Raw genomic sequence first — 26,412 nt, forward strand, 5'->3', positions numbered from 1 at the left:
AAGCCTTTAAGACCCCAGATGCTATATCTTTTGATAGCCGGGTACCATCAGCTTTCTTCACCACATTTGCTTAAGCACACATTTGCTTTAGTGATCATATTGGAAAGGTGGACACACACTGATACGATTTTTTGTTCTGTGATACCTGATACCTGGTCCCTTCTATACCTCGTGGTCACACAGGCTAGTGTGCTTCTTCCATGTGGGCTTTGTTGCTTCAGAGTTTGATTCATGCTTGTTTACCTGCCTTTAAGCCTTTAACACCCCAGACTCTATATCTTTTGATAGCCGGGATATATTAATGAATCTGAGTTAAGGGTATGTGAGTGTTCACTGTACCAGTCTTAGAGTTACTCTGTATGTTTGACTTTTTCATAAATATATTAAATAGATAAACCCACACACATACACCCAAATACCCAGACATCTCTAATACCATATCACATTTTGCATTTTTTACAAAGAAGCACATGCCCATATCTCTTAAATTTGTGGAAATGAACATTCAGTACTTCAAGATGTTAACAAGTTGCATCCCATGCTGTCTTTCTATATTGCTACTACATAGCACTTAAAAAAAGTCATTGCAAAAAAATGTCATTGCAGGTGTACTGAAGTGCAAGTTTATTAAGCTGTCCACTGGTATGAAGTAGCAATAACAAACTCTGTTCATTGAGATCCTCATTCAATGGCTAATTGAAATTAAACAAACAAACAAACTAAATTAACTAAAGAAACCGACACTAAACTTTGCTATGTGAAAAGTTGGCAAATTATTTCAAAAGAGAAGCAAATGGTAGATATTTGGGGTTTTCTGAGCTGTATGATATGTCACAACCACTGAATGTAATATTGCTCTGTGAATGCAATCATAAACAATGCATAAAGAAATGAGCATGACTGTGTTGAAATAAAACTTTATTTACAAAAAAAGAAACTATTTTATTTACAAAGACCAGTGGGAGGCATATTTAGACCACAGGTCATATTTTGCCAATTCCTATTTTGTCCCAAGGGTCTGCTGTACATTACTGCATTTATGCGCTCATCCTTCATGAAGTAGACCATACATTGATAGCTCTTCTGTCATTACCTAGAAGATCTACATCCCAGATCCCTAACTGAATGCATTTGCAGTGATTTATAATCCATGTACATAGAAAATATTTTCAGCTTTCATTTTATTACAAGGTAGCAAAATTATTCAAAATTTCAAATGAGCATTCTTTAATGCTTTAGAAAATTTGCTCCACACAAGCTTAGAAACACTAGATCAGAATTCTGGGTTTGCTTTGTGCTTGCCCCAAAACAGACTTTGTGATAAATATTTGAGTCTAAGGTTTGGGAGGTAATCCTAGGAAGCATTAGTAAGAAAGTGGGAAAGTGCAAGAAGAATGGAAGGAGAGCCAATAAAAGGTGTGTCATCTAGAGATGTGTATCTTAGAGGTGTGTATCACTTGAGCAGCAAAGCAGCTGGAGTCGTTTCTATGTATCGACAACTGTCCACATGTCATTGCTTGAAGGGTACTTTTGGGGACATTGCCCTGCATACAAGATGAGATTACTGTTTCACTAAAAGTAAAAAATAAAACAATGAAGAAGGAGGAGGAGAAGGAGAAGAAGAAAATGGTTCCAGGCAGAGAAAGAGTAGCAGGTATTTGCAGTATAAAGTCTTTCATATTTGAGCCGCAAACTGTCAGTCCTGCTACAATACTCAAACATTTCTATAAGCTACATCTAGATTTTATTTCCTCAATCATCAGCACTATGTTAATGTGCTAGATGAATTCCATTATCAAGAAACAGTAAGGATCAGAAGTGAAGATGGAGATGAAGGCAGATACTCTATCACAAAGACCTGAGAAACCGAGTTAAACACAAGGAGATGATCATCGTGGAACCCTGAACTACAAATGAAAAGAAAGCAAAGTAGATAGAATATCTATAAGAGAACTGACCAAAAGCAGCGAATGAGAAAGAGAGAGTGGTGCGTTGCCACCTGGCCTGGCACAGCATTGTGACTATTTGTGAGCAGTGTTCTAAGTGAGGAGCATAGGAAGGCAACTTCGCAGTGGCCCCAATAAGGCAGAGACCCAGGGTAGACAAATCCGAAGTAAAGCAAGGTGAGTAAAGCAAGCTCGATCTAAGGGAGGAAAGTGCAGGAAAATGAGACATAACTCCAGAGACTCAGGCTACCATACAGCAGGGAGCATCTCACCAGCAGTGGCCCTTGATTGTTTGGGTTGGGAAACCATAAAGTTCAGACAGCCTGTGGGTGGCAGTTGGCAATGCTGGACTCAAAGTGCCCCCTTCCTATTGCATTGAATTGTGGTGGAGAAAGAAAACCAACTACACTCTCCCAGGTCTTCATTAAGCCCAACCCAGTGATCAGCAATCAAAGATGTGCAGTCCCCCTCTCTTAGTTCCCACGCCCTCACATCCTCCCAGTGATCAGAAATGTGCCCCCTACCACACCTTCACCCACTTGATGATGCCCCCTGTCTGTATTGTCCTGTCTCATGTGCTACTGGTCTGCCTGGACCAGCTCATGCCCATTTAATTCACATTTGGATTCACATTTGGTGGCACATACCACATGCCTACCATTTCCATTGCTAGTGATGTCCACTTTTGCAAAATGGGTACCATCCTCCCAGTGCATTCAAGGTCTTTGGCATGCACTCCTGCAGCCTCCACAGTCAGCATGTGCCAACTACTGTCTGCTTTTTATTTTTTTCTGTTTTTAAATTTTTATTTTCTTTTTTTCATTCTCATATGGAGATAGGTACAACCATGTTCATACTATCTGGCCACATACAGCAAACAGGTAGCTGGGTGTATACACTCATGTCTGCTTTCACATACACAAGAAGACAGATGGTGAGTGCCTAAGTGCTACCAAACTAACAGAATAGCATGCCTGCCTCCTCTTCCCAGATAGATCTAACAACAATAACAAAAACTCCAAAAAAACTCATTGTGATTGATTGAGTCAATGCTGACTAATAGCAACGCCGCTATGGGTTTCTGAGACTGTAACAGTTTACAGGAGTAGAAAGCTCAGTCTTATCACTCTCTATTTCCAAATTGTTTCATCACTCTTAATAGAAGCTACTAAGCAATGCCTTCTTCCCTCTCCCACCCCTACCCATCTTATAACTTCGAATAAGTTTTAATTTCTATGTATTTTCCTTTTCTATATATGACATATACATGGGAATCATACATTATTTGTATTTTTGTGACTGACTCAATTCACTTAGAATAATGTTTTCAAGATTCATCCATGTTGAAATATGCATCATGACTTCGTTTATCTCTATTGCAAAGCAATATTCCATTGTATGTATGTACCATATTTTGTTAATTTATTTATATGTTGCTGGACATTTAGGTTGTTTCAACTCTTGTGCAGTGAACCTTGAACCTTGGTGTGTATGTCTGTGCTCCTGTTTCCAATTCTTTTGGATATATTTTACCTAGGAGTGAAACTGCTGGGGCCTACCAGCAATACATGATGGTTCCAATTACTTCACATCTTTACCAACAACAGTTGTTTTCTGTTTTTGTTTCTTTGTTATTTATAGTATTCATCTAAATAGAGTGAAATGATATAGCTCATGTTTGCTGTCTTAATTTTTTATATTAATTTTATTATTGTTGAGAAACCCACAATAGAACTTACAGCCATTCACTTATTTCTACATTTATAATCCAGTGACATTGATTAAATTCTTCTAAGAATTTTATTATTTTAATTTTTAACATTTAGACTATTGATCTATTTTTAATTTCTTTTCACATATGGTGTGTGAGGTATGAATCCAGCTTCATTTAATTCTTCATTTTTGTTATTGTATTTATTATTTTTCTATAAATTATCTTAGGTCTTGTTTCAAATATGTTCGATGTCATAATTTCTAAATCTCTTGTGGAATTTTAAAACTTTGCCTTTATGTATGTGGACATTTAAAATATATTTGTTTTAAGATATGTGTCATAAAGTTCCAATATCTAGAACTCTGTGGGCCAGTTTCTTTTGTCTACTATTTTTTGCTGAGTTTTAGTGATGAACAAGAGCCTGAGCTTTTGCTGTTTGAGGATCTAAAGTTTAAGCCAAGATCATTAAAAGAATCAATTTTATCCTGGAAAAATGTATGTGTCAAGAATGGATGGGTGGCAAACACATTGAAGTAGAGCCATGCTCTAAAGGGTACAGAAACACATAACAGTTAAAAGTCCAAGCAAGACCTGGTTTCAGGCTATGTCGAAATTACATCTCCATTACTTAATATGCAGTGTATATATAAATATACACACACATATATAAATCACATATGTAATGGATATTAAACCTGAGTTTCTTCATCTTTAAATTTAAATATTAGGAATACCTATCATTTATGGCTATTTTAAGTATTAAAATACTTAATATATGTAAAGTATTTAGCCTGGTGCCTGTAAAGTATGCTATAAATCTTAATTTCTATCTAAGAGATAAGATTATATCTAAGACTTTCAGAAAAGAGATCATCTCAACTGGAATGTCCCAGACCAAAGATAATAATCTGCAGGAAAATAATGGACAAGTGTATTATCTTGTAATGTTCTCTAACTAGCTCATCTACAATGCCACTTCTTCATCTTATTGCTTCATTTCTAAATCTGGTCTCCCAGAGTTAGCCTATTATGTGCACAGCAATGCAACGATGATGTTTCAATTAAACTAAGGGACTATTTTCCCTAATATAGTAAATATGTCCTAAATAACCCGAAAGCCTCGTTACCATAAAAATCTTTAGTTCACATTCCCTGTCTGCTTTCCATGCAATGCTAAAAATCTTTGAGCAATGGTTCTCCAACTTTCATATGCTTTAGAATCACCTGGAAAGCTTGTTCAAGCACAGATTGCTGAGTCCCATCCTACGGTTTTAATTTTCTAGGTCTAGAGTAGGAGTTGAGAATTTGTACTTATACCAAGTTGACAGGTACTAAAGACATCAAAGCCCATCAGATACATTGCTTAGAGTTTGATCATATTTTCTGAGAGAAAAATTTTCTAAAATCTATTTGTAGCTGTGTCTCCTATCTATAAAAGTCAATTGTTTGAAATAATTTGCAAGGAGAACATTTTTATTTATATTTTATGTATTAATATATAAGCCACCCCCTAATGATGATTTTGCTTTTCTTGCTTTTAAAATTAACTGCTTTGGGAGACCTGAAAGACACCATTAAAATTCATTAGTGGCATAAATTTTCTAATATTTCAAAGAGATCCCATTGCATTATTCATTAACTTGAATGGATTGAGTGGGACTTTTTCTACAAATAATCTTTTTAATAATAGGCCTTTCATAAAAGTAACCATGAATTCTTTAATCAGTACATCTTGTCATTTCATAATACGTCAAAATTTTAAAGTACATATGCAAATGTAATGGCATTTTCAACAGTAGTGATCATATATCTCTTTAAAGGAAATATACATCACTCTTCAGATTCCTATTAATATTACTTGCTGTTGCTGCCTACCTAAATGACTCACACATGCCACTTATTCTGAAAAGTACCTGAAAACTGAAGCAATTTTCCTACATACTTGGATCATTCTTCCGTGTAACACTTTTTAACGCATTATCAACAAGGAATTACTTTGACTGATGTGAAGAATTAGTGGAAAGATGTTCAAACCAAATGATATTTCCTTCACCTTCTACCTGCTTATCGCTCAGAATCCCCCATTGGTGGCTTATATGAAGGGGCTCCAAATTTTGTGGGGGGAAAATTCCATTATCTTTTCAATTCATTTTTCCATGAACTTTTTAAAGTCCCTTCATATTATCCTGGGCTATTATCTTATGTGACCGCATTGTTGACTAAATCATTGGACACCAGTTCATTCACTCATTTCCAGTCTTGTTTACCAACTCTGAGCTCTGCCGTTCTCTTTCTCCTTGCTGTGTTCCACTTTATCTTTTTGTTCAAATAAAAAATAGCCCAAGATTTTGTATGTGGCAGACCTCTAAATCTTGGAAGTAACAGGAAGGGGAAAGGTATTAACAGGCCAACCCAGTGCCACAATCGACAGCTCAGGATCACATCATTGACGTCCTCAATTCCTTAGCTGTGCTCCTTAGAGGCCTGCAGCTGATTCAACATTGCTTGGATCCTGAGTCCTTATTCTGCCCTGCTCTCATCCTGACCCTCAGGCCACCTAAATCTTTCTTTCTGTTTTCACAGGATGATTCCACTGTATTTTCTAACTCTGGCCCAATTACGCTTTGAGCATAGGCCTTTGATTTTCTTCCTCTAAAAGCTCATCAAAGTGTCTTACAAAACAAAAGAGCTTCTACCTCTGAGGTAACTGGACCATTTTCTTGAGAAGAAGAAGCGGCTGCAGATAGTATTATTTTTAAGTATCAATTTTTGTTTGCAATTTTTCTTTGATAAAGGAAAGATTGTTGATTAAAGCTACTTGTAACTGAGATTATTTTGTGGTTTGGCCAATGTTTGGAAAAGGAAATTAAAAAGATTTAGGAAGTTCACTGACTAGCTTAGAAGCTGGATTCCTAGTCATTGTTCTGTTTCTCTCTGGTCGTGTGGTGTTTAACAAGTAGCCCAGAAGCCTCAGTCTGTTTTTCCTTTTGTAAATTGAACGAGTTAGGTCAGTATTTTTCAAGCTTGAGCAGAAGCCTAAACAAGAAAAATAAAAGCAATTAATTGCTTCTGCTAAGGCAAACCTATTTGTCTCCATTTCCTTCATGGTCCTTTGTGTCCCCTCAGAAGAAAATTCTGAAAACACTTTTGGATGACTTTAATCCATAGTTGCTCTCTGCTTCTCGGAAGCTTCTCATTAGAGTTCACAATTTACTATCAATGTTTCTAGCAATTTGCATGAAGGCAGGCAGATTGAAGCTTGAAAGAGAAACACATTCCTTATTTTCAATATTTAAAAATCTGCCATATGTTTGGCCTAAGTCAGAAAAGATATGCTTTAAAAAAAAAGAAAAAAGAAAATATATCCATATTGAAAAAGGTTTTCCTGAAAAAAAAGGGACTAAAGATAATTTTGATTGAAATTTGAACTTTGGTATTTGATGATCATTGGTGGGCATATTTCTTCTTTTGAGATCCCAATACTATCAATAACATGTTTAAATAAATCCTTTACATTAGTCAATTAATCCATGAATAATACAACAATAACTTAACAAAAGTCTCGGATGTACCTCTGTGCAATTGGTGTGGGGAGGCCTTGTCTGACTTCCTCTGGATGCGCAAGGGAGAAAGAGAATCAAATAACACACCATGCCACGGCCAATTGCCACAAGGCATGCCTCCGTGCTTCATCATCTTTCATACTGTTTTGACAGAAATCTTTCCTACCAGGACATTCTACTTCTCTGCTGAGTTGGATAATTTATTGCAATAGCCACACATAATTGACAAACAAGATTCATGATTATAGGGGGATATTGGGGAGCTAAAAGGTTATGATGAAACTTGCTCTTAATCATAGAATAGCTAGAAGAAGTTATGATGTTAGAGAGTTGAACAGAGAATTTCAAAAGGCAGCTCAAGAAGACAAAGTAAAATATTAAAATGAATTGTGTAAAGAACCAGAGTTAGAAAATCAAATGGAAAAACTTGCTCAGCATATCTTAACTGAACTCAAGAAAAAATTCAAGTCTTGAGTAGCAACGCTGAAAGATTTTTGTGGGCAAAATATTGAACTATGTAGGGAGTATCAAAAGAAAATGGAAAGAACACAGAGTCACTGTACCCCAAAGAACTAGTCAACATTCAACAATTTCAAGAGGTAGCATAGAATAAAATACTGGTAGTGTTGAGGGAAGAAATCCAAGCTGAAGATATTATCCTAAACCAAGACTCCAGGCATTGATGGGATACAAATAGAATTGTTTCAACAAGGTGATGAAACACTGGATGCATTCACTCATCTATGCCAAGAAATTTGGGAGACAGCTACTTAGCCAACTGATTAGAAGAGATTAATATATGTACCCATTCCAACGAAAGATGACCCCATATAATACTCAAATTATAGAACACTTCATGGAAATCACGTGCAAGTAAAATTTTGCTGAAGGTCATCCAGAAATGACTGCATCAGTTGACTGGGAGTTGCCAGAAATTAAGACCAGATGTAGAAGAGAACAGGAAACACGGGTTAACTTTGATGATGTCAGGCAGATCTTGGTTGAAAGCAGAATATATCAGAAAGGCATTTGCTTGTGTTTCATTGACTATACAAAGGCAATTGATTATGTGGATCATAACAAACTATGGATAGTCTTGAGATGAATAGGAATTTCCAAAACACTTCATTATACTCATATGGAGCCTATACATGGATAAAGAGGCAATTGTGTGAACAGAACAAAGGACTACTGCATGGTTTAGAATCAGGAAAGGTGTGTGCCAAGGTTTCATCCACTCACCATATGTATTCACTATGTATAATGAGCAAATAATCAGGACAGCTGAATTTATATGAAGAAGAATGTGATATCAGGATCGGGGGGAGACTTAATAACCCGTGACATGCAGTCTGAGCTCTAGTGGTATAGTGCTTATCCATTGGGCTGCTAATTAGAAGGTCCGCAGTTCGAAACCACCAGCACCTTCTCTGGAGAAAGACGGGACTTTCTAATCCCACAAAGTGTTATTGTCTCAGAAACCCACAGGGGCCGTTCTACTCTGTCCTTGCAGGGTCACTATGAATTGGCATTGATTCAATGTCAGTGAGTCAGTACGTGAAATGCACATGACACAACCTACCATACTGAAAGTGAGAAGGACTTGAAGTACTGATGAAGATCAAGGGTTTCAGCCTTCAATATGGATTACAACTCAATGTAAAGAAAACCTAACACCTCACATCTGGACCAATGAATAGGTAACAACATGATAAACAGAGAAAAGTTTCATGTTGTTAACTATTTCTTCTTGCTTGGATCCACAATCAATACTCATGAAAGAAGCAGTCAGAGATGAAAAGATGCATTGCATAAAAAGAAAAAGAAAAGATGCATTGCAATGGGTAAATCAGCTGCACAAGACCTCTTTAAGTATTGAAAAATAAGGATGTTACTTTAAGAACTAAGGCAATGGTAGAATTCAGCTGGTTTACATCAGTTCGCAGAACCGATACTTCATTTTTTGTTCAGTTTGTTAAACAGGTTGTAATCAGGGTTCTCTCTAAGGTTGGCAGCTGGGCAGCCACCCAATATGGAAAAAACAAATATGCATTCCTGTTTTTTTTTAAAAAAATCATTTTAGTGGGGCCTTGTACTATCCTTATCACAATCCATACATCCATCCATTGTGTTAAGCACATTTGCACATTTGTTGCCATCATCATTCTCAAAACATTTTCTTTCTAATTGAGCCCTTGGTGTCAGCTTCTCATTTTTCCCCTCCCTCACGAACCCTTGATAACTTATAAATTATTATAACTTTTTCATGCCTTACACTGATGTCTCCTTTCATTCACTTTTTTGTTGTCCATCCCCCCGTGATGAGGTTATATGTAGATCATTGTGATCGGTTCCTCCTTTCTCCCCCAACTTTTCCCTTACCCTCCTGGTATCGCAACTCTCATTATTGGTCCTGAGGGGCTTACCTGTCCTGGATTCCCTATGTTTCCAGCTCTTATCTGTACCAGTGTACAATCTCTGGTCTAGCCAGATTTGTAAAGTCAAATTGGGACCTTGATAGTGGGGGGAGGAAGTATTGAGGAACTAGAGGAAAGTTGTATGTTTCATCAGTGCTATACTGAACCCTGACTGGCTCATCTCTTCCTTGTGACCATTGTGTAAGGGGATGTCCAGTTGCCTACAGATGGGCTTTGGGTCTCCACTCCGCATTTCTCCTCATTCACAGTGATATGATTTTTGTTTTGGGTCATTGATACCTGATCCCATCGACACCTCATGATCACACAGGCTGCTGTGATTCTTCCATGTGGGCTTTGTTGCATCTCAGCTAGATGGCTGCTTGTTTATCTTCAAGCTTTTAAGACCCCAAATGCTATATCTTTTGAAAGTAAGACACCATCAGCTTTTTTCACCACATTTACTTATGCACCCACTTTGTCTTTAGCGATCGTGTTGGGAAGGTGAGCATCATGGAATCACAGGTTATTAGAACAAAGTGTTCTTGCCTTGAGGGAGTACTTGAGTAGAGGCCCAATGTCCATCTGCTATCCTAATTCTTAACATATAGATATGAGTACATAGATTTATTTCCCTCTCGTTATATATAAATATATTTACATATGTACATGCCTGTATTTAGACCTTTATAAGTGTCCTTTGCCTCCTGGTTCTTTCCTCTATTTCCTTTTACTTTCCTCTTGTCTCACCACCATTTTCCACATTCATTCAGGTTTAGTAATTCCTCGCTGCTACATTGCCCTTGATTAAGCCCCACTACGCATCCTGCGCCCTTCTCTCCATTGATTTTAGTTCACTCTTTCTAATAGCGTAATCTACTTTGTGTACTTATTGCTCTTATGTAAGTAATAGCTATATGAAATAATAAACTATCTTTCCATGCATCTTTTTTATGCTCACAACTCTCATTAGGGAAGTGAACTGGTTGTTAAAATTATTTGAATCCCACCACTGGACTAAGGTCTGACTAACTCAAACCATGATATTTTCAAGCACCTCATATGAATTTGAAAGTTGGACATTGGATAAAGAAGACCAAAGAAGAGTTGAAACCTTTGAATTATGGTACTTGTGAAGAATATGGAAAGTGCCATGGGTTTCCAAAACCCTAACACACTTGTTTTGGAAGAAGTACAACCAGAATGCTCTTGAGAAACAAGAATAGTGAGACTTCATCTCCTGTATTTTGGAAATGTTACCAAGAGAGGCCAATCCTTGCAAAGGACATCATGCTTGGTAAAGTAGAGGGAATGTGAAAAAGATGAATATCCTGGATAAGATGGATTGACACAGTGGCTGCAACAATGGGCTGAAACATAACAGTGAATGGCACAGCGCTAAGCAGTGTTTCATTCTGTTGTGCATAGTGTTGTTATCAGTTGAGAACCCCTTGATAAGACCTAACAACAGCAACAACTTATAAAATATTAAGAATACAGTTCCTTTGTCCACACTGCCTCCTCTTAGCCATTTTAGCAGGTATGTCTCTCAGGTTCTCAGCCTCTCAGCCAGAAGAGTTCTTGGTTTCTGCTTCCATGGACCAGTAAGCCCATCTCAAGATCTCCTTTGCTCAGTCTCATGGTCTTGGCGTGTGGTCCACGGGTGGCTCTTCTTTCTTGATGGTTGTGGGATTTCCTGCTTTTGAGACAGATCACTATTATCCACAGTGGAGTGTCAAAACTAACTAATTCCATCTATTAATATTTTGTACACCCCATTGGCAGGGTCCCACCCAATAATATTATGGGAGTAAAAAAATGCATGGACAGAAGAGCCATAAGTAAGTCAGTTCACTTACCACAACCATAGAAATACCCTCCTCCTTTGACTTGATGTCCATGTACCTAAGAGTACCCTGAATTTGCTAGATAACTGTTGCAGGTTCAAATAAACTCAAATTATAATGTCTTGATAATTTAGAAGCGCCTTTATTCGGTTAGAACCAAACTGCTAGAACCTACAAGCAATTCTTTTGATTGCAGTCCTGAATGGGGATAATAGCCAGTTTATGTAGGAAAATTAATGTTTATCAAAAACTTACCTATAGAGCAAGCAGGTATGACAAAAGCAGAAAGAAAAATTGATGTTTTATTCTTTAGAGTAAGTGAGCATTGTAGGATACAGGATTGATTATAACATCCTGGTTAATAAATTAAGAATAGTAAACTCCTGCCACCTGCCCTGGCAGGTTATATTAATGACCTATTCTCTCAGTCTGTCCAAATCCCAGGTTAATGGATAAAACCACCCAATGTCCTTTAAAAAATACCACACAGAGGGTTTTAATTTGTGTCCTGATTAAAATTCATTTACTTTTAGCCAACAATTTAAACCTGCTAATAGAAAGCACAAAAATAACAACCTCCCAAAGTTGTTTTTTGTTCATTTGTTTGTTTTGTCCAGACAAGACATCTAGTCAGTCAAGTCTGCGACTGAGAGGCAAAAACTAGCTGCCCAGTCACCAAGAGGGAGGAGAGACAGAAGGGTTGAAGGGGAAATATAACGACACTCCCATACATACCTATAAACTACATATAACCAGAGGGACCAAGTTACACAAAAAAGACAAACAGCCATGGCGAACCAAACCATGTTATGAAACATGTTAAGTGATGATCTGAAAAGACAAGCCACCAACTTAATAAGCCACCAAACTTCTCAAGCAGTATCCTGGTGAGAATCCCCTAGGAAGAGTTAAGACCACGTCCAATGCCCTTCCTTAGTCAAACCAAAGGACCATTCCCACAATCAGACTTAACTTCAGAGGAACAGGAGAATCAGGAGGAATTCCAGAATTCCAGTGTCCCCAGGCAACTGTTTGACTGAAAAAGGGAGTAGTAACAGTGGCTTCCAGGCCAAGACACCAAAATTTTGCGGGTTCAAATAAATGACAGCCACTATAATGTCTTGATAATTTAGAAGAGTCTTTATTCGGTTAAAAGAAAACTGTTAGAATCTACAAGCAATTCTTTTGATTGCAGTCCTGAATACAGATAATAGCCAGTTTATATAGGAAAATTAATGTTTATCAAAAACTTACCTATAGAGCAAGCAGGTATGACAAAAGCAGAAAGAAAAATTAATGCTTTCATTCTTCAGAGTAAGTGAGCATTGCAGGGTACAGGATTGATTATAACATCCTGGTTAATAAAATAAGAACACTAATATCCTGGTAACAACATCAACGTGAACAATATTATTAATTATAATGTCTTGATCCCAGGAACAATAGAGTACATTCTAAAATCAATCACCAGCCAGGATTTCTGAGATAGGAGAGGGAAGGAGACAGGCCATTCAGCAGTCAGCATGTTTTTGCAGTGGCTAGTCTGCCTCATAACGATGACAAGTAATTCTATGGGACAAAATGTGGAGGTTCACTCCATGGGTTTAGACACAATCTGCAAATGAAATAATGTGCCTAGAAGCAAACTTCAACTTTCAGAGGCTATCAGTAAGTGGATTGATACTCCAGCTTCCCGCTTGTTTGGTGGTATACTTTTGAGATGTTTCTTGTCATTCCTCATGGTATCCCCAGAACTAGTGAACTCCATGTGTCTACAACATTTATTAGCTCATTAATACACATTCTAATTTTTCTTTCTATTTCTGCATTACTTTCTCTAACACTTCAGCTATACATCCTGGCACTGCATCGCAAATCAGTATCTGTCCCAAAGTCCTGTAACAGTAACAAGTTATGCTTTGGGGGAAGCCCAGATAAAAATAACTTCAAGTGCTGAGTGGAGCCTTGGTGGTGCAGTGGTTATATGATAGATTGAAATCACCCGCTGCTCTTCAGAAGAAACAAATTTTCCACTACCATAAAGAGATATAGTCTGGGAAACCTACAAGGCAATTCTACCCTGCCCTATAGTGTTGTTGTGAATCAGAATATATTCAATGGCGGTGAGTGCAATTTCAAGTACTAAGGATTATATTCAAGATATTATGCTGCAAAAGAGAAGCTTTGAAATGCTACAATTCCTTTTAAAAATAGAAGAGCTTATTTCTCCAAGGCTCTTAGAAATTGATTTTATTTTTGACTGGATTTAGACTTAAAGGTAGACGCTCTCAGAGAGGACAGCCTCTATCTCTTGGCAATCTGTGCCCAACATTTTGCTTCGGCCTCCTTCATTTTCTTGGCAAAAAGCTTGGCAGATTGGGCGGCCTCCTCATTGTTTTTCTTGGTGCACCGTTTCTTCAGGGTGATGCACAGCCACTTGTGCTGCAGGACATGAGGTGTCGTGAGACGCTGAATCATGGGTGCTTTGGTTCAGGGTTTCTTGCCTTCTTTGTTCAGGGTTTTTCTTACCACATACTGGTGGGCATCATCTTCTTTAGAGAGATTGGAGCGTTTGAGGATTCTGCTGGCTCTTTTGGGTCCCAGGTGATGAGGCACAGTTGTATTAGTCAGTCCTGGGGTATCTTTTTCCCCTTCTTAAAAAATAACCAAGTTAAGAATGCTCAGATTGGCAGGAATAATGGAACTCACGGCAGATTTGGGCCTCCTAAACCAAGGTCACCTTGGTCTGCAACAGAAGCGCCCCTTACTCAGCAGCAGACAGACACAGTTGTGGGTCAAGACACCTTACTTCATGGGGAACCCTGCTTATCATTCCCACCACTGATGCAGGCAACATAACCTTTCCATTCATCACCCAAAACCTCGGTGTAAACTCCTGTGGCCATTCGTTTCCCATAAAAAGTGCGAAGTTTGCATTCATCGTCCACTTCATTGAGTTTCTGTCAGCCAGTGGCTTGGAAGGAGCTGTTCAGCTTCATGGTGATGCAGCCCTAACGTCTCTTAAACTTTACGTATGTGTTATTGTTTCACTAGATCACAGTGGACGTTAAAGTGACATTTTCAAAAGAATTGAAAGGCAATAAAGCTAGGATTAATTTGCTATAAAATTTTCCTCTCAAAGTCCTAGAACCAATTGAAGATGTTTAATCTGAGGGGAGTGAAAATGTGGTGTGACTTCATTTTTGCCAGGTGACCAACTGTGTTAAAACTCCTTCCCCATTAATCAGATGCTGCCTTTAAGATATCTTAGCCAGATTTCAGTCTTTTCATCTTATTTTGTATTCCTGGAAAGAATTGTTTCTGACAATTATTTTCTGCCCATAGGGAGAAGAAGAAATAATCTGTCTTTGGGTACATCTCTAAAAAAAAAACCTGGCTACCTTTGTCCCCTTTGAATATTTTTCCAGTATTGATTGAGAGAGTTAGGAGGTGCTACTTTATGGTAAGAGTGGGACTTAACTAGTCCCCTTGGGCAGATCTTACAGTGGGCATTAATTCTTGGTGGTTCAATGATAGCTCCATGATATTAGAGTGTGTCTTCAACTTTGGGCCTTAAAATCCCACCCACATTATATGGAGGTATGTTTACTTAGGTAACAGTACACTATTTTTTATTGACTAAATTCACAGCAGCAAGTGGTTATTGGAAATCAATCTGAATTTGAGAGATTTATAATGCATGATTTACTCACAAGTACACAAGAGTTGGCTGAAAATAATGGAATCACAAAACTGAAAACACTAAAAACCATGATAAAATAGAACCATTTTTGGTACTAATGTATCGGTATTACTGAAGAACAACAAACCAGAAAAGATTAAATCCAAGATGCTAACGAATAAAGGATTAAATGGTAAAGATGGGATACAATTCTTGTGTTAGGTGGGGTTGACTAGAGAAACAAATCCAGTGTCACTCATATATGTGTAAGAGAGAGTTTTATATCAAGAAGCAATTATATATCAAGCAAATCTCCCAGCCCAGTGCAGATTAAGTTCATAAGTTCAACACTAGTCCATAAGTTCCTCTTCAGACTCACACAGCCACAGACAATGAAGCAGAATGCAGGAAGATCACAGGTCGGTGGATGGAGATTTGTGTGGATTCAATGGCGGTGGCTGCATCACAGGGCTGGTTCATTAACAGGAAGGTGAAGGTGTAGACAGAGAGGGTCTGGCTTTCAAAGAGCCATTTATCTTGGTCACATCTCCAAAGGAGGTCACTAAGCTGCAACCTGATTGACAGGCAAAACTCCACCCATGTCTTCTTACAAGTGCCTTGTTGACACCAAAAACCCCTAACTATCACAATACTTGTAGCATGGACTTAGTTGAGAGTTGATGGGAATCATTATTGAAATCATTATCCCAAGAAAGTATATAGCAGCAGCATCCATCCCACTGCCATTGAGTAAATTAGAGCTCATAGTGTCCCTATAAAACAGTAGAATTGCCCCCTCATGGTTTTTTAATTGGTAACTCTTTACTGGAGCAGAGAGCCTCATCTTTCTCTGCTATAATTGTTGGTGGTGAGTTTGAACTCCCAACCGTGCAGTTAGCAGCCCATTGCATCAACAGAGCACTCCTTTGTAGCAATCCACCCACTGCCATTAAGTTGATTCCAATTCAGAGTGACCTTATTTAGAGTTTCTGAGACTGTAAATCTTTTGGCAACAGAAAGTCTCATCTTTATCCCAAAGAACAGCTAGTGGGTTTCGAGCACAATTCCACATTTACCCAGCAGGTTTGCCAGGGCCCCCACAGAAGCAGCAGTACTGAATCATTGGTTATTAAGGGAGTCTAACAAATTAACTGCAACAGCCCCAAGAACTCTGCATACTCTGTGGCATTTGGGTTTATTTTTGTTTATGTCTGATTTTATCAAAATATTTTGATTGAAGTGAGAAAAAACTTACATGAAGTGCTTTAGGCACTGTTCCAAGCTAAAGACCATGGCTTTCTGTCTCAAAGGAGATTCAAAAATATATGGTACAGTTCCATTATGCTTTACTTTTCCTCTTTTCTTACCCTGACCACTTTGAGTGTGTGTGTGAAGTAGCATGGGGGTTTACATATGAGATCATTGTTTTTGCACTCAACTTAAAAATAATTTATCAAACCTCTCAATGAGTTCCCCATTCACCACTCCCTCCTTTTTTTTGCCTCCTACTTGTACACTATTATCTCTCCCTTCACTAAAGTTGACCTACTGCTTCCCTTTCCTCCCTTTCACCTCCAACCCCTGGTAACCATCAAAATTTGTTTCGTTTTGTTTTTCTTGATGTTTCAAATAACTGTTCTCATACAATATTTGTTCTTTGGTGTTTGGCAAACTTCACTCAGCATAATGTCCTCTGTGTTAGACAGCATTATCTAGAGAAACAAATCTAGAGATTTGAAATAAGAAGTACTTATATATCAAGAAGGCAGTCCAAATCAAGTGCATAAATCTGATGCTAGTTCATAAGCCCTTTTTCAGGCTTAGAAAGCCACACGCCACTGAGGAAGACTAGTGATCTGAGAAGCAGAGGATCACAGGCTGGTGAGTGCAGGTCACATGGGTCCAAAGATTAGGAGAAGCATGGCAGAGTGCCAAAAGCTCTCAAGGTCATGTGGTCCACATGGGGCCACCCCTGGAGGTAGACACAGAGTTCCAGTGAAGTTCCAATGAGGAGGAAGGAAATTGACAGACAAAGGCAGTCCCTAGAGTCCCTTAATCTTATACAAAAGACCATACCCCCAGAGGAGGGGTCACCAAGTTACCACTTGTTTGACATGTTTGGTTCTACACCTAACCAGGAATGTCTAGTTGACATAAAACAACCCAACTACCACATCCTTTGAATCCATCCAGCCTCAGAGCAACATGCCAGCTACCACAGTGCACCAAGCTGACAAGTGGTAAAGAGTCTAGCCTAGTAAAGGTAATTTTTGCATTCTTACTAGATGTGTATATATGCGTTTTAACTTTTCATTTGATTACTGGGTTTATTTTTGTTTACGTCTGAGTTTATCAAAATATTTTGATTGAAGTGAGAAAAAAACTTACATGAAGTGCTTTAGGCAAAAAGAGAAAATTATTGTACAACATAAGCTGAGAAAAGTCTAGCCCATGATTGGCCTTAAGGATGAATGAAACCAGAAACTAGACCTCAAATTACAGGTAATGCTCTCAACCCTGCCCTGCTTTGACTGGATTATTCTCTCACAGCCCCAAAAAGCCATGCTCTTTAGCTTGGAACAGTGGACAAGTTGTGAGCGCACATCTACGAATGTGTTCTATCAGATAGGAGGTGTCTCTCTTCACTCAGTGTGAATTTTAACCATGAGATAGAGTGTCTGGTTAGGTACCTATACTTGGAAAGAAAGAAGATGAGTGACATAGAATGGCATCACATAGTTGGAGAGAAAAGAATGAAGAGTACATTTTTAAATGAAAACGAGGGTAGGAGAATGCTGTTTGCAGAGAAAATCAGAAATGCTAATTTAGAAAATACACCCTTTGAAATATCTATATATATTTGACTATTCTCTCCCCCAACATCAATTAATCAGGTACTAAGGATTTTTATTAACTGGTCTGTCCTGTATTAGTTTCTCTATGATTCTGTGACTGCTCAAAAATTTTGAGGCTTAAAACAACACAAATATATGTTCTTATATTGCTGAAAGTCAGAAGTTTGAAATGAGTCCCAATGGGCTGAAATCAAAGTGGTAGCATAAATGAGTTCCTTTCTGGAAGTTCTGGGAAAGAATTATTGTTCTTGCTTTTTTCAGCTTCTAGAAGCTGTCCATAATCCTTTGCTTCTGTCCCCTTTCTATCTTCAACACTAGCAATGGCATCAATCTAACATATTGACACTTCTGCCTCCCTCTGCTACATGGAAAGACTCATATGGAAGTATTCCTAGTGGTACAGTTGGTTAAATATTAGACTGCTAGCCCAAAGGTTGTTGATTCAAATCTACCAGCGATCCCAAGGGAGAAATATGAAACAGTCTGTTTCCATGAAGATTTATAGTCTGGAAAAATCTCTGGGGCAGTTTTACTGCATCCAATAGGGTCACTTTGAGTAAGAGTCCACTTGAGGACAGTGGATGGGTATGATTATATTGGGCCTATCCCAACTCCAGCTCAATTAGCGGCCAAGCAACGTTCTTATCACCTGAGACACAACCTTAATTCCACCCTTAAATTTTATTCTCCTTTCTTCTGTAACATGACTTTTATAAGTTCTAGAGATGAAGATATGGACAAGTTTGGGAAGGGATAGTGCTACTATCGTGACAACTCCAGATTTTATTTTCATAAAAATGCCATAGCCTAAATCAGTGATTCTCAAATTGGAACAATTGTTAAAAAAAAAAATACTGTTATCTGGGACCAACTCACAGATATTAATTGTATCAGGCTGAAGTATCTCAACCAAGTTTAGGTCATCTGAGAACTTCCATGGAGATTTAGCCTGGGAAAAGTTAATTAATAACATTGTTATCTATTACATTTTAATGTAACAACTTGAGCCACGGAATCAGAGGAAGCAGAGAAAGCAAGTGTAGGTGAGTGGGTAGGGAGACTGAAAGAGAGAGTAAGTCATCCTCCAAGGTTGTCTACTTCCTAATGATAATGACATTCTTACCATTGGTTTCTATTAGGAACTACTGTATTCTCATTAAAGAAAAGAAAGAAAAAAAATTATTTTCATTTTACTGAAGTTGTGCTAGTCAAGGTAAACTAGAGAAACAAATATACAGAAAATCATATATGGATAAGAGAGTTTTATATAGAGACGAAGTGCACATTCAGAAACATCCCAACCCAGTTCAATCCAAGCCCATAAGTCCAACATTAGCCCATATGTCCGACACCAATGTAAAAAGTCCTTCTCAATCTCACAAAACACACCCAGTGACACCAACTACAGGAGGAAAGCCGAATCAGTGAGCGTGTAACTGTCTCAGCCCTGGAAGGGGTCTCCACACAGCTGCTCCAGCAACCAGGACTGCATAAGGGTAGGTCCATGGGGGTTCTCCTCAGGCATGTCTTTCAGGAAGTGAGCCTTGCCAGCTGAAGCAGGGAACTGGTTAAGGCAGCTGCATCCTGGTCTGACCATCAGACAGCAAGAGACCCAAGAACTCAAAAGGCGAGGCTCGCCTAGTCATTTAGATCTCCGCCCTTCAATTAATCCCACATGTGTTTATTGGCCAGGTTGGCACACTAAACCTTAACTATCTCAGAAGTTAACTCAATTGGTTTCTCTTGCATAAACCACCATATTGCTATTGGGTACCATTGAGTCGGTTCCCAGTCATAGTAACCTATAAGACTTATTTGACTGTAATCTATATAGGAACATATTGCTACATTTTTCTCCAGTGGAACAACTGGGTGGGTTCAAGCGACCAATCTTTGTTTAGCAGCCAAATTCTTAGCCACTGAGCTTAATTTTATTCCAATTACTGTATATGTTTTGCCAGCCTTTTATTCTTAGTCTATTTTTGTCTGCATAGTTAAGATGTGTCTCTTGCAGGCAGTAGATTGATGGGTTGTGTTTTCTGAACCAGTCTGCTAGCCTATGGAGTTGTATGTATGAGTTGTTGAAACCATTGACATTCAGTTATCACTATCTGTGGATTCATTACTGTTATCTCATGCCTTTTGTGTTATTGTTTTTCCTTTCTCCCTTTATATCAGTGTGCTGTGTTTGTGTGAGGCTTCTTTTTGCCTTATTTACCCTCTGTGGCCATGGTATCTTGGTAATTGTTATTGACACATTGGATTCTGAGTGGAGTTGGGCTATATGGTGGTCTCCTGCTTCTGCTTGGTGGATGTTGCTCTTCTGACCATAGTGAGTCAGCAAGGACCTTCTGCAGTGTTGGGTGTTTTATGGCATATTCTTTGAGTTTTTCTTTGTCCTGTCTTCTGTCTTTATCGATAATTTGGCAGGATAGAGCATTCTTGGGAAGGCATTTTTTTTCTTTCATCTTTTGGAAGATGTTACACCACTCTCTCCTCCACTTCATGGTTTCTGCTGATAGATCTGAGCATATTCTTACCTGAGAACCATTGTATGTGAACGCCTCTTTTTGTCTTGCTGGTCTTAAAATTTTCTCTTTTTCCTTGAAGTTAGATAATTTTACTATTATATGCCTTTGGTGAGTTCTTCCTGGACGTTAGTTGGTGTCCTCTCTGCATACTGGATGAAAGTTTGGTTCTCATTAATTACACTGGAGAAGTTTTCTCCCAGAAATTTCCTCACTGATTTAGATGTCGTATACTTTGTTGTGTCTTGTTCTGGTAGACCAATTATTTGAATATTGTTCCTATTCATAGCACCTGTAATTGATCTCATGTTTTCTACCACCTCTTTCATTATTTTGTTTAACTGTTTTTCCTGTGTTTTTTAAGTCTACTCGATTGTCCTCGAGATCACTAGTACAATTCCCTGTATCATCTAGTTTGTTCGTGAGATCTGTAAACTTGTGTTTAGCATCTGTTACTTCATCCATTAGCTCCTGTATTTCCCTTTGCTGCACGGACTTTATCCCCTCTATGGTGGACTTCATCTTATCTATCATTGCGCCCTTATTCTGTGTTGCTTCTCTCATCTCCTGTATTACTCCAAGCAGCCTTCTGAAGATTTCTTTTGGTAGAAGATCCACGTCTGGTTCTTCTATGAGTGTCATTAGCTCTGCTGTTGTGTTTTGTCTTTCTTGTTTCCTTAATGAAGGTGTTGCTGTATATTCCTGTTTGTGTGTATTTTGTGGAAGAACTGGGTGCCAAGTTTCTGGGAGACCACGGAGCCCTGAGCTCTTTCTCTGTGTGACTGGTAAGAGTGTTTTTGAGGGCTGCCTGTGGCTTGCTTTGGTAGTGGGTCAGACTGCTATATGGGTAGTGTGCTGAGGAGACTCAGTGGCTGATGGCGCTGGGGGGTTTCAGAGACTGGTGTGATGCTGATGACGGTTAGGTATGTCCCTGGCCCTCTGGTTTGGTCTGAGCTGTCAGACCACAAATTTCAGCCTTTTTAAAAAAGACACCAAATAGAAAACAAATGTAGGGGAGGCCTAGCTGCCACAGGAGGGGCTGCCGAGCAAAGGCGGTAACAGCCTCACTGCCACTGGTGCTGGAAAGCCTCCCTCCCTGCTGTGGGTGGAGGTTCTGGACATAAGGGGGAGGTTCTGTTACTTAGTGAGAGGGTGCTGGGTGACAGTAGGGAAGGTCCCACTGCCACAGGGTGGGAGTGCTTGGCACTGGTAGGGGCAGCTGCCACTGCCACTGGCACAGGGTACCACACAGGCACAGGCCTGCCACTGCTGGTGGTGAAAAGATAGGAGCCACAGCTGTTGCAGGGGTGAGGGTGGGGTGTTGGGAAATGGTTGCAGGAGCTGCTGCAGCCACAGGTGATTAAACTTACTGCAGGCAGACAGCAGACAGGGTTTAGTCATGGCCACTAGTGCCACGGGTATACGGTTGGAGGGACCTGAGCTCAGTGGTGGGATCCACCATTAAGTGGGTACAAGGTAGCCTCAGGAGAAGGGACCATCTCAGGGTGGAGAGTGCTACAGGTGGACTGTCCCCAGCTGCAATTTTGGGTTACTCATTATGACTGCTGGCTAGCCTCGAATGTGGTGATTAGGCTGAGGGTGGTGGTGGCAATTGTCAGGTGGTGCCTGCGTTGGGGTTTGAAATAGTGTGGCCTGTGTGGGCTGGGGTGTCCCTGGGACCAGGTCACTGATCTGCTGGCTTCCTGAGCAAGGCTAGATGTGGGGGTAGGTTGCCTCCTGGACGTAAGATATACTCTGGGCTGTTGCGGGAGACTTCACCTACCCAAATCCCCACACATGTCCTCCTGGACACCAGGTACACTGATCTCCGAGAGCTCCCAAAGTGGGCTGCTTACTTGGGTGCCATCTTGCCGGAACTCCCTGAAAATTCTTTTTAAAATTAATTAATTATTTTATTTGGCTCTTATAGATATCATAATCTTGTACTTATAATAACAAAACCATTTTTGTAAGCCCATTCTACATGTATCAAGGTAACAAAACTGCAGTTTTATGCAAATTTACTTTTTAACCTTCTAATTATTGGCCAGAACTGTCACTATAATCCAATTACAAAGAGGCTTAGAATTATGTGGGTTTTATCTGCGTGAATATTGCTTTCATTTCTCCTAGTGTTTTTATAGTTACTGATTTTGTCAAATTTTCTGGTATTTTGACTGCAATCTTGTGATAATTAATATTTGGGAATCTGTATCAATACCTTTTTTGAGAAGGAAGTCATAATTAAAGGAAAAGGAGAAAAATAAAGACTGGCTCAGTTACTAATGCTAATATTGTTTAATTTGATATAGAAAGATTTTTACAAAACAAATTTATTTTATTTTTCATATAATTTAATATATATCATGTTAAATGATCTGAAACTATACCACATATTATTCTATGATTAAAATTGATAATAGACATATAAGATTCTTTAGGTCCATGGGAGGTGGAAGTAATATGATGAGTTACTACACTGGGTGACACCATCCCAACTTCTAACACTGTGGTCACCCTAGTATGAAATGTTTGTGTAATTAACATGAAATTATTTAGTATTGAGTTGATACTAGTGTATGAATCTCAGGGGGTATATCTAGTTTGGGAATATAGACTGAGGCTCAGAGGTGAGAATTCAGCCCATAGATAAAGGTATGAACCCATGAGTTTCCTTGCAGTCTCCAAGGTAGCATATATAGAATGGAATGAATAGAATGAGAGGACAGATTGCTGGCACGGACAGATGGAGAACTTGAGAAGAACCGACAAATAGAAATTTGGTTTAAATCGAAGATGGGAATTTGATGGATCACATCATAATATTAGGACAGTCTGAATCAGAATTGATTTGGGGTATTATTTAAACAAGGAAATACTGTTAAGGCTTTTTTCTCAGACTCTATATGTTGGCTCCTTTTTCTCAGGTAGGGTGACCCTTTGAAGTTACAGCCATCGTCTCAAACAATTTTTGGCTCATATATTTTTAGCTGCATAACCAGAAAGAAAAAGCTTTTTTCTTTGGCAACCCCACCAACACCACATTTTGCTATCAGAAGCATAAAGGCAGATACATTGGGCAGAGAGAAACTACTCATGTTTTCCACAACAGAGAACAGAGGATTTTATGGTGTTACAAAGGTCAAAAGAACAGGAAGTTTCAAAAGGGGATTATGTACAAGTTCAAATACAGGAAACAGATGCAATAAGATAAGGGCTGATATTTTTCTATTGTATTTGGAAATTTAGTGTCATTAAAGTAGTTATACAGCTAACATAGATAAAGATTTCATTAATATGAGGAAGAGAAAAGCAGTCTTTTAGATTGAGGACAATATGTATTTTAAACTTTATATGAAGGTATAAGTTAAATAGGAGAGGCTTATGGTAGATAAATGAATAAGAATGTTTACTGAAACATAAAGAGAAAGTTTGCTGGAACAAGGTCATGGAACAGGTGTGAGGAAATGAAGTCAAGAACACAGAGGTAGAAGGAGCTGGGTTTGAAAAGAAGGAAGGACTTGTGGTCCTCTGAACCTTGTGAGGAGTTATAGCTGAGTGTGGACATGGATAAGTTAATGGAAGGGATGCATATTGTGAAATACAGTTATGTACTTTGGAGATCAGTGTCACAGGCAAGTTTGAAAGAGTCATTGAGGATACTAGTTGCAAGAATTGACCAAAGTTGAGGGAAAGGATTGAGTCTGTAGCCTAAGTGATTTGTGGATTGTAAGTTTGTCTTACCATCAATCTGCAGGACTGTGTGATATTGTCCAGCCCTCCCAGATATGGACTTTAATACGAAGATTCAATTAGGATTGACATAATAGAGACAAGATACTTTCCTCAATGTAATATTTGTATATGGCTTTAGCAGCAAAGACAAGGTTTTAAAGAAGAAAAACACAAGAAGGGGGCCTTGTACATTTCCTAGCTGATAAATAAGTTTGGGAAACAACAAATTTATGTTCTGGTTCCTCCAGTTCCTTTGTAGCTCAGCAGGGCATCAGAAGTCTTGCTTGTTAGATGTAGTGCCATCTCTGCTGAGGTTCTCCACAGTGTCTATAAGGATAGATTCTTTATAGCTTATGGGTATGAAATAGCAAGTCCCTTGGAAAGAAGTGGATGGAAATAGTATAATGGTCCGTCAGAACACACACACACACACACACACACACACACACCCCAGTTTCTCTTGAGTAGATTCTGACTCATGGCAAGCCCTAATGAGTCAGACTAGAACTGTGTTAGAAAGGTATTCAATGGCTGGTTTTCTGCGGGTAGATTGCCAGACCTAGATTTCAGAACCTGCCCCTTAGGTTCTATTTATTGGCAAACAGAGCGCGTAGCCTTCCCTCTTTTAATTTCTCTTTCTTTCTGCCCTCACTGACCTCATTCACCAGGACCCTGACTGCTCAGATACCTTCAGTGTAGTATCCCTGACCACCAATAATATATGGTGGACATCTTCTCTCTATATTTTTCATCTTCCCACCACTAATGCAACTCCATACAAGTCTAATTCCCATGACTCTGTGTCAACTGTTTGTGGCTTCTCTTAAAAATACTCCTTTGTAGGAGATGCACATTCTGAGACTAAATGTTGGACCTTTCGTTTAGATGACACTTTTGGTTTATCGTCTCTCCATATATGCTGTGAAGATAATTTTTGGACCATGATGGAATAAATTGAACCATAATAACAGTTTCACAATATGAAAAATGGTTACATGTAGTGTGTTTCATGTTGTGTTATATTTCTGATAGCTATAAGCGTCCTCTCCACTACATACATGCACATGCATACACACAAACAGATGTACCTTATAATAACATTACATATATAACCTTTTTCGTTGGTGTCACTAGAAAGCTATCGGGAATGGTAAAGCACAACGGAAATTTAGATATCTGTGTTTCAATTCCATTAGATCATCTGGGGAAAATGTATTTAAAAATTCAGCACACTCTTATTTAGTGATACCTAAGGGTTTAGAAGAAAAATTGATGCATTTGAATTGTGTTGGGGAAGAATATTGAAAGTACCAGGGACTGCTAAAAGGACAAATTGATCTGTCTTGCAAGAAATACGGCCAGTGTCCCTTGGACACAAGGTTGGTGAGACTTCACCTTACATACTTCGGACATGTTGTCAGGAGATACCAGTTTCTGGAGAAGGACCTCATGCTGGGTAAAGTAGAAGGGCAGTGAAAATTCGACTGATTTTTATATATTGATCTTATAGTCTACTACATTGCCAAACTTGTCAATTACTTCCAGCATTATTTTATTTGAAAAACTTTGTGATTTTCTAAATATAGAACCATATCATCTGCAAATAAAGAGAGTTTCATTTCTTCTGTGTCAATGTGAGTGTCTTCAATATCTTTTTAATGTCTATTGGCTCGCACTAAGGCTTCCAGGGCTCTTTTAAATAAGAGCGGTGATAAAGCACAACACTGTCTGAATCCCATTCACAGGGAGAAGATTTTCAATTTCTCTCCATTAAGAGGGATGCTAGCTATTGGTTTCACATTTATGGCCTTTATTATGTTGAGAAATTTCCCTTCTAATTTTTATTGGATTAAGTACTTTTATCAAGAATGGGTGTTAAATTTTATCAAATTCCTTTTCTGTATCAATTGATATAATCCTATTCTTTTCCTTTGTGTTGTTTGTGTGCTAAATTACATTGATTTTATTTCCAATGAGCGATCTTTGCATAACTGGTATGAGTCCCACTTAACCACGATATATACATATATATATGCATGTTTTCAATGTCTTGTTGAATTCTGCTGCATAAATTTTGTCGAAACTTTTGACATCTATCTTTTTCATTGGGAATAATGGTCTATAA

The 26,412-nt window shown here is 38.6% G+C and overlaps 1 protein-coding gene and 1 pseudogene across 1 annotated transcript in view; one reads left to right on the forward strand and one right to left on the reverse strand.

The window, feature by feature from the left end:
- The window catches only part of SYTL5 (synaptotagmin like 5), a 288,953-nt gene that overhangs the window by 57,506 nt on the left and 205,035 nt on the right, over positions 1–26,412 (forward strand). The gene's annotated exons all lie outside the window — the stretch shown is intronic.
- Positions 13,738–14,486, reverse strand: LOC105979708 (annotated as a pseudogene).

Source organism: Echinops telfairi, unplaced genomic scaffold (genome assembly GCF_000313985.2).
Source record: "Echinops telfairi isolate 266 unplaced genomic scaffold, ASM31398v2 ScPeMD7_26;HRSCAF=91, whole genome shotgun sequence".
In the NCBI taxonomy this organism is placed as follows: Eukaryota; Metazoa; Chordata; class Mammalia; order Afrosoricida; family Tenrecidae; genus Echinops; species Echinops telfairi.